This window comes from Prionailurus viverrinus, chromosome D1 (genome assembly GCF_022837055.1).
Source record: "Prionailurus viverrinus isolate Anna chromosome D1, UM_Priviv_1.0, whole genome shotgun sequence".
Taxonomy (NCBI): Eukaryota; Metazoa; Chordata; class Mammalia; order Carnivora; family Felidae; genus Prionailurus; species Prionailurus viverrinus.
Genome location: NC_062570.1, coordinates 37,456,434 through 37,465,861, shown reverse-complemented (window position 1 = coordinate 37,465,861; position 9,428 = coordinate 37,456,434). Strand labels below are relative to the sequence as shown.

The window sequence follows — 9,428 nt, the reverse complement described above, 5'->3', positions numbered from 1 at the left end:
AATTTTTGCCCTTTATGGTTCTATCAAAATGTAGCTCTATCTAAGCTCCATTCTGTGACAATGGTCACCTTTTGAAGTCCTCTTCACCAGTAGGGCTCTATTTATTTATTTGTTTTTTTGCAGGAGGTAGGATTTATTGGGGGCATTGCCGAGTTTCCCATGAGTGCAGAGCCTGCCATTTGTCCAGGGGCCCACAATTAGGTATGTATTTGATCCCACAGCAATCTGGGATGAGGCACTTTTCAGCCACCATTCGTTCAAATTTGTCTACTTTAAACTTAGTAAGACCCCACTTCTTGGAAATATGGGTCTTCTGGCAGCCAGGGAGCTTGAACGTGGCCCTCAGTAGAGTCTCAATCACATGCTCCTTTTTCTGCAGCTTGGTACAGGTGGACATGATGACTTGGCCAATGGTGGACCCTGGCCACTGGTGCCCCAGAGCTTTCCAAAGGCACCAACGCATACCTGTCTGGAGTCCATCAGCCCCAACATGGGACATCTTGTTGATACAGAGGACGTGGAAGGGGTGGAGCCACACTTGGATGTGAAAGCCATCGTTGCCATAGCTTTTCACCGTGTACTCATTGGCACATATATGGGCAGATTCCAGGGCTACAGAGGAGAGCCGCTCATAGTCACCTGACACCATGTGGCCACATAGTGGGAACTCATCCACTTTCGCCTTATCCTGCCCCAGGTCAAAGATGTGGATCTTGGCACCAGGGACATGTCTGCAGAAGGAAGAGTTTGGATATGGCCTGTTCTTACAATACAATAACACTGGGCAGGGCAGTGGCCCATGGTGACACTAGGATGTTCAGTGTCATGCTTAAGGGAAAGAGTAGGACCCCTGTTTTAAGCAATGGTTTTGGCTCTGGAACCCTACCGTATGGGAGTACCTTCAGTTCAAGTACCTAAATTCCATTGCCTGCTTTCATATGTGGAGCCCAGGAGGCTGTGTCTTTAGTCCTACTCACTGCTTTATATAGCTTTGTTACTTTTTCAGTGCATAGAGGTATTGATTTTGTATTCAAGAATGACTACATCTTTATAGTGTTTCTTTTTAAATTTTATCAACTCTTTTTGGGGTATCAGTGGGGGTAGGTTGAGTATGTGTATAAGTTTGTGTGGGTGTTTGTGTGTGAGTGTGTATGTAGGTCACAGAGAAGATTTACCATACAGTCTTGAATGAAAATCTTGTTACTTTGTAAGATAAGGATAATAATATCTCATTTATAACCTTAATGCAAGCCTTAAATGATATAAGTCACATAGAATGCTTGACAAGATGCCTATCAGATAAAAAGACTCAGTAAATCATATGGAGCATTTTACTACGAAATAGAGCCACTCAGTTATTACAAAATGATAGAGAAGTACATGAGGAGATAGAAGTTGCAACAGGCCCTGAGGACTGCATTTGGAATATATGTTTTTCTGACAATCTCTGAGAGTATAGAAAGTGTGGGATGGGGATTCTTGCTTTGCCCTATGGATACTGTTTGCATACATATTAATCTCTGGGACAGCCATTCAGTGAGAGGCTGTGGTAGGGAACATTCTCTATGGTCTTTTGCGTTTCTACATGTCTTGCACGGTGAATTGCTAGATGCCCTTATTTTCTGAACTATCTTTTCAAGGATATTTGTATAGTGAACTGCTATACAAATTGCTATCTAATATCAATTCATTTTAGATAGAGAATTTATGGATTCTCCTTGATTAATTTTTCAAGTACTTTACTTGAAAAGGGAACTCTAATGCTCCAGGTTTTCACAGGTCCCACTGGATGATACAGATAAAACAATATCCTTAGGGACTGCTGGGTGGAAGGAGCCCAGAATTATTCTCAAAGGCACGTGCTGCTGTCATTTGGCCCCTGTGGCACAGTTCTTGCCAATATCACCCATTTGAACATTATGGTTTCTTTTGAGCATGACCTTCAGTGGAAGTAAATCTGCACAGCCTATCAAAATATATTGTTTGCCCAAAGTGGGCATACTGGTTCCCTAAGATTTCTCTGATAGTTCCCTTTATTGCCCTAAAGTCCTGTACATGGGAGATAGTCTTAAGATACAAAGTTCCAGTGGGCATCGGGGTTCTCTCATCAACATCTATCTGTTCCATGCCCCCTTACCTGTGGGATCTGTGTGGTTTGGTTGGGATTGGGCCAAGCCATTTCTCATTTACTAACCTCAATCTTCTCTTAAATACACAATAGAAGTTTCTGAGTTAGAGGGGAGTCATAATGAGATTTCAAAACAATGTATACATTAAAAAATTATACATCTTGGGCAACGTCAACTTGCTTCTACTTCAGCCACAGCTTATCAGATCTCTTTGATTTGATATCTCTAGAGACTCAGATTTTGAACAAAGAATGTCTTTTTCTCTTTTTAAATACATTTTACTGTGATAAAGTCTCTCCGTGGCCTCTTCTGTGCAACTGTCTCTTATCTGAAAAGTTTGCTTGATACTGATATGATTTTTCTACCTCTGGTTCAGTAATAATTTCATAGGAACATTAGTTTTCCATTCTCTATTCTCACCCTCTTTGACACCCCTCCCTCTAACATTGACTTCTTGCCAATGATAGGTGCCGTGAAGAGCCCCTGGCAGACAGGTGATATATTATTTCTTTTTTGTTCTCACCTTACTCACAACAGCCATTGAATTTGTTTTAGCTGAAACTGGAGCTGGCTCTGCAAGCAATTAAGTTGTCTTAACCAAACAAATGCAGTGACTGGAATTTCCACATGGCACAGTGTTTCACATTGATTGCATCTGGGGTTTGAGAAAAATCACACTTTAAAGCGATCTGAAATGAGTTTTTACAGAACTGGCAGGAATTCAATATTGTATAGAAAATCAAGTAGGGTAAGCTACTGAGAAATCAAAAATAAATAAGTGTAAGAGAAAATTATATGGTGGAATAGGGAAAGAGAAATAAAAACAAGGGCAAATAAGGCCTTTTAGGAGTGATAAAAAAGGAGAAAATACTAAGATAACAAGTGTATTTTCTAAACACAGATTCTCCTTAGGACAGCAATTTGGACACTGAGGACAGACAGAGTTTTGCATTCCAATTATGAAAAAGTATTTTATTTTAATTTCTCCAGGGTACTTCTTGTTCTCTCACCATAATATCTTAGCAACATAAGTTTAGGAGGAATTTGCTCTTGATTTATTGTTTTACAGTTGTGGTGAAGCCCCTCAAAGACATAATGTGCTGGTGTTGTTTACTTGAAAGGGTGTCTCTCAAGGCTGATAGGTCACACTCAGGAAACTGATGATCAGAGAATGTGGCACACAACTTAGAAGATAAATCAACATAACCACTCTACCTGTTCTGACCCTGATCCTAAATGATAACCGGTTTACTTAAGAGACAACTTGGTAGTCATTTTTGTCAATTTTCTGAATGATGACACACACATAAATTGCACCTGCTCTTATTTATTGATACTGGCATAAGAATAAATATCAGTTTGTACCCCCCAAAAATGTCCAAACAAGTCTCCCTTGTATCCCCCCGAAGTTTCCCCAGATCTTATTACATAATGATTATAAATTCATGTTTCAAGTTTGATGACCTTGAAGGAATTCTTGGTAAGATTAGCAAGGGGGAGGAGGGCTGCCCAACAAATAGACACTATGAGGAGATTTATAGGCACTTAGGGAAGAAGATTCTTGGCACTTTTCAGACAAATTGTTATATAGAATGAAGAAACAGCAAAACTGCAGGTAGTAAATAATGTGTTCAAAATTTAACATCCCAAAAAGGAGAGAAGAAACATTGTGAATGGGTTATCCAAGAGGAGTAAGTTTGGAGGAACGTTAAATTGTGCTAGAATATAAAGGGATTGGGGAATGTTGGGCTGCAATCTCCATCCTTATTCACTGTGGATATTTTATGGCCATGGAACTAATTTTATTTTCTTAAAGAGATGTTTCCTCTCTCCTGAAAACATTTATTTCAGCGAATTAGAATTTAAATCATTACCAAAAATAACAATATAATCGGAACTTTATCAGGGTCTGACTGATGATGTAGGAATCCTAAACTGACCCTAAGTGAGAGTTAATCCCTGAAAGCTTGCGATAACTAGGAAGGTTACAGCAAATCAGTGTTGGACAGGGCTGCAGAATAATTTTGCAAGTCCAGGAAAAGGAGTTAGAGCCAAACTATTCAGGCTGGAGTGAAAGTTCTTCTGTTTATTTACTGCATTATAGTCATTTTAGAAAAGAACATTAACATACCTGAGTCTCAGTAGCTTCATGCATAAGTATGACCTCTCCTACCTCTCAAGATTACTGATAAAATCAGCTTTTCATCCCCACCAGGACTACAGATCATTGATCTTCATACTTTTTAAAATCATCCCTCATTCCCCTGCTATCCATTCTTCCTTCCTTATTCAGAATAGAATCTGTGGCCTGTCATTCTAATGACTCCCTTTTTTATGTTCTCAGCAGCTTTGCTCCTCTTGGCTTCTTCCAATTTGTTTGGGAAAACCACCTTAGTTAAGTCTAACCCAACATACTTTGCACCTGCATTTGTGAAAACTGAATGTAGGTGTAGAAACATAAAATCATGAGGAGTGATTTCACTTTAAATGCATGACCACTTGGGCTCTGCACTGACAGCAGGAAGTCTGCTTAGGATTCTCTCCCTCTCTCTCTCTGCCCCTCCCCACAGCCATCCCAACCCCTCCCCTAACCCCACCCTCCCTCATGCACATGCCCACTCTCTCTCTTTCAAAATAAATAAGCATTTTAAATCCATGACCACTAATTTTGAGTAGTCCTTTAGTGCTTCTATGATGATCATATTGAGAGCAAATATTTATTATGATAATCATACTGGATTTTGATTTTATTTCCTGTTTTTATTTCTGGTTAGATTTTAGTATGATTATGTTAACATCATAAAATGTTAACTTCAACAAGTAATGTTCTTTCATTTTCTTTTAAAAAAAAGGTTTTTTTTTTTTAACATTTATTCATTTTTGAGAGGCACAGAGAGACAGAGCATGAGCGGGGAAGGGGCAGAGAGAGAGGGAGACACAGAATCTGAAGCAGCCTCCAGGCTCTGAGCTGTCAGCACAGAGCCTGACACAGGGCTTGAACTCATGAACCATTGAGTTTATGACCTGAGCCGAAGTTGGACGCTTACCTGACTGAGCCATCCAGGTGCCCCTCTCTACATTTGAACTCTTAAAAGTTACTTCTTTTTAAAATTCATTTCTAACTGAATTGCATGTTTATCAGAGAACATGGACTGTTTGATATTAATTCTTTGATATATGTTCAGATGAGTTTAATAGCTGAACATGCGGTCATTTCCGAAATATTCCCATGTGCTTGAAAGAAAATAATCTTTCTGTTGGGAACAGAGTTCTACCCATGATTGTGAAGACAGTTTATTAATTGTGTTGCTCATTTTTTTGGCCAGCTTATTTTATTGGTTACTGAGAAAAACATGTAAAAATATCCCCCTTTGAAAGTGAATTTGTCAATATTTTTATGTTCTTCTATTAATAGTGGTTTATAAATCTTGAAGCTATGTTATTAAACGTATTATCTTGTTAATTGCACTTGTGATTATGTCATGTCCTCTTTGTCCTCGAGTGCCTTTTTGTGTAATGTATTTACTCTGATATTAACATAGGCTTCCTCTTTGGTGAAGATAGAGGAGACACTGCTAGTTATTATTCAGTATTATTTCAGCCACTTATTATTTCTAACCAAATCTTGATTCTGTTCAATAGCAGTAGGTCCAGATAAAACACCCCGTGTCTCAGTCTCTCTTGTGTTTACCATATGCTATATTAGATGAAATCATATGCTGTGTATTTTTTGTACATCAGCACCGTTGACTATCACCAATTTTATGTGATTGAGCCTAATATTTTTGGCCCAGAAGATCTGTACATGCAAGTCAGTGGGTGGAATTTTTGTGGAGGCTATTTTAAAAGAATTCTATTTTGTTGGCCTGTGTTTTTAACCTTCTGTCCTTTGCCTTTTTTCCTCATTTCTTCTACTGTGGTTTGTGACCCAATGAGAGACTGTATAGTGACCACATTATAGCTAAAAGCTTGGAAATGCATCTTAAAGAGGGCAGGGTAGAAGGATAGAAAAAGTTCTTGATAACTCCCTTAAAGAACCACACTAACTCTGGACTACACACCCCAGGACGTGTCATTACAGGAGAAAAAGAAGCCTCTGTTAGTTAGTCCAGCTCCTCCTATCTCACCCCAATCACTGCTTTTGCTGATCATGACATGACCCCAGCTCCGTCAACAGCTCCAAACACAGTGAGCTGGTTTCCTCCCTTACCTTCTAGTCCTCTGTTCTTCAGGTCGAGTGATGTGGAGATTCATTCTTGAATTCAAATGAACTTGCGATACTATTAGAAAAATACATGCAAGAGAAAAATAAGAACATTGCTCTTTTTTCGTTTCTCTATCCAGACCCAGGAGGCTTTTACGTGTAGCAGCTAGTATGGAAGAACGACCCCAAAGGCAGCTGCCTGTGTCCCAAACCATTGACTATTTAAGTCAGGGGATACTAGAAAAAAAAAAAATTTTTTTTTTTCATTTACTGTCAGCAACACTTCACTGCTGCCTTTGGGAAAAGAGTTTTGTATTGGAACCTGATGTAGCAAGCCTAATCTGGAGTATGACAGATGTGTTTGGGGATTAATGAGCTGTAGTATGCACGCAGCTGGCTCTGGTCCTGAATTTTAGGGCTAATGGCATAGGAATGGCTACTCTTCATTAAGTTCCCAGTATATGCCAGATAGTGTGCTAAGCAATTGCCAGGTATTAACTCATTGAGTTCTTATAACAATAGGTAGATTTTATTACTAACAGCCTCATTTCTCAGAGGAAGCAACTGGGACAGTGAGAAGCTGAGTAATTTTTCCAATGTCACCTGGTTAGGGTGGGGCCGAGCTGGGATGGAACCCTGGTGGCTGGACTGCAGAGCCTGTGCAATCAATCAGTCAAGACCTCTTGGTGGCTTCTCCTGACCCTTGGATAAAGTTGTCTCCCAGGAATTTTGAACAACAGAAAGGAAGAAGCTGGGGTGAAAGAGTTAGGGGAGACGCAAAGAGAAAAGCAAACAAACACAAGCCATTGGAGGGAAAAAAAAACATTACTGAAGAAGCTGCCAGGAAATCCACCCCAATGCTCTGATTTTATCCTCATTTGAACTGACCCAGGAACGAAATTATCCATTTTTGCTTCTTGGACATCTTTTGGTTGTAGGCAGGGATGCGTGGAAGCTTCCTTTCTCACTGCCATCCTTTCACAAAAAAATCTGAGACCTTTCTCTGACAGTTGGTCCCACTTTGACTTCCGTGGGGCAGCTTGCTCTAGTGGAGAGTGTGGTTCTCTGTCAGACAAGCTTGGGTTTGTATCCCTCTTCAGCTACTTACTAACCTATGTGATGTCTGTGATCCGCCTGTGTCACTTAATCACACTGAACCTTCATCTCCTTACTCATCAAATGGGAATGTTAACTGTTAACACATGGCTTTGTTCATTCAGTCAACAGAGATGTATTAATTGCCTGCTTTGTGCCGGTCACTGGTAGGTAACGTTTTGTCCCAGGTAGATCGTACATTATATTTGATCTTCTACTCCATGAACATATAATTCAGTGGAGAAGATAGACAACACCACTCCTGTGGTAAGTGCTAAGGCTGTTATGTATACGGGCTGTTGGGGGGAGGACAGGAACACGGCACATGTAAGAAGTACTTGGCAAACATCAGCTCTTGTTCATTTCTTCCATCCCCTCCCTTATTCTAAGGAGGCCACTGCTGCTAACCCTTCCGTATGTACCTATGGTTTTATCTCAGAAACCCTCCTCCAGCCTGGGATGTGTTTTTACTTTTAATATGTCACGGGCTCTGAGGTTACGCTGTTTAACCACCAAGCCAAACGAGGTGATTTGTGTCACATGTGCTATGCACCTTGGGCCCCTAGTCTTCCTATCGGTCTTCATATAATATTTAACCATTAACCTTACAGTTCCTCTGGAAAAAAAAAATGAGAGTTCAAGAGAAAACGGAAATAAGAAAACTGTAAAATTTGGGGGGAAATGAAATAAAAATAAGGTTTGGGCTTTTTGCCATATTATTTGCATATTATACTTACAGAATTACTTACGATGGTTTTCGTTGACTGCCTCCCAATAACCCCATTCCAATTTTAAATGTGAAAAATGTGAGAATTTGAGATTAGTTTCTCCCAGAGTTGATATTAGAGTCTGGCACTTCTGGATTCTTGCCTCGTGTTTTGTTGCCAACTCAGACTCCCTAGGAATATAGGCAAACACATATTGCCTCATCTATTTGTTTTTCACCGGTAAGTAAGTAGGCTAAAATTCAGGAGGTTTCCCAAAGAGATCAGGAAGAAGATTCTATTAAAAAATATACACTTTTCCCTGTCTTTCTCTAGGTGTGCTTTGATTCTGCAAAACCAAGGTTAGGAGGGGTTCAGTAGATCTATTTTTAAAATTTATGAAAGGGGAGAACTAAATTCTCTTAGCTCAGAAAATAAAAGGTGAATATTATTTGAAAAATTAAGTGTATAGGTTTAAGTAGGAAGGATGAAGGAAACGGTGAGGGTCACATTAAATTTGTAAATAACTTTTCCCAGGCTGTTTAGCAGGGTCACTGGAAAATATCTTCCCTCTAAACTGACAAGGGCTACTTCACATCAGTTTTTATTAGCAGGTATCTTTAAAAATATTTAAAAAATCTTTAAAAATTTTTTCATAGCTTTTTTTCCTTGTAAGCCAGTAGCAACTCAAAATACACAAACCCACAGAGTGGTGAGATTGGGGGTTAGTGGTCGGGTTGTAAGGAGGAGGGGTCTGCGATGAGTCTTCAAACTGTGAAAACCACAGCCTTTTGTGACTTGGAAGTATTTAACAGTAATTAGAATAATTTAATCTTGAATTTTCAGTGCAGATAGTCTATCTAGAAGATGACATAGCAATGGCACAAGCTATTTCCACAGTTCAGCTTGTGAAATCCCCTTAAGCAAATACCCTGTTAATGGTCTGTAGGCCAGTGATTGCATATTCAAAGAATTTCATTCTGCAATATAGCCTTTATTAGGATCTAATTACCATGAAAGCAGAAAGACAGAGGTATTTGGAATCTTTATATTAAATCATAATTAAAACCCATGTGAGGTTACCCACAAATATTTAGGATTTTATTTAATTGAACCCAAGATGAAAAACAAATCTAATGAATGGCAAAGTTCATTATACAACTTCCAATTAATATAATAGTCTAGTGTTTGCTCAGAAGACAAGGAAGATTTAAACATACGCATATATATGTGTGTGATATATATATCTGCATTATTTTGTTTTCTTGTATAAGATATGTGTGTATCACTACAGGC

The 9,428-nt window shown here is 39.1% G+C and overlaps 1 pseudogene; it reads right to left on the bottom strand.

Annotated features, from left to right (window-relative positions):
- Nucleotides 1–353: 353 nt before the first annotated feature.
- On the bottom strand, nucleotides 354–801 carry LOC125176136 (60S ribosomal protein L10-like; annotated as a pseudogene).
- Nucleotides 802–9,428: the final 8,627 nt, after the last annotated feature.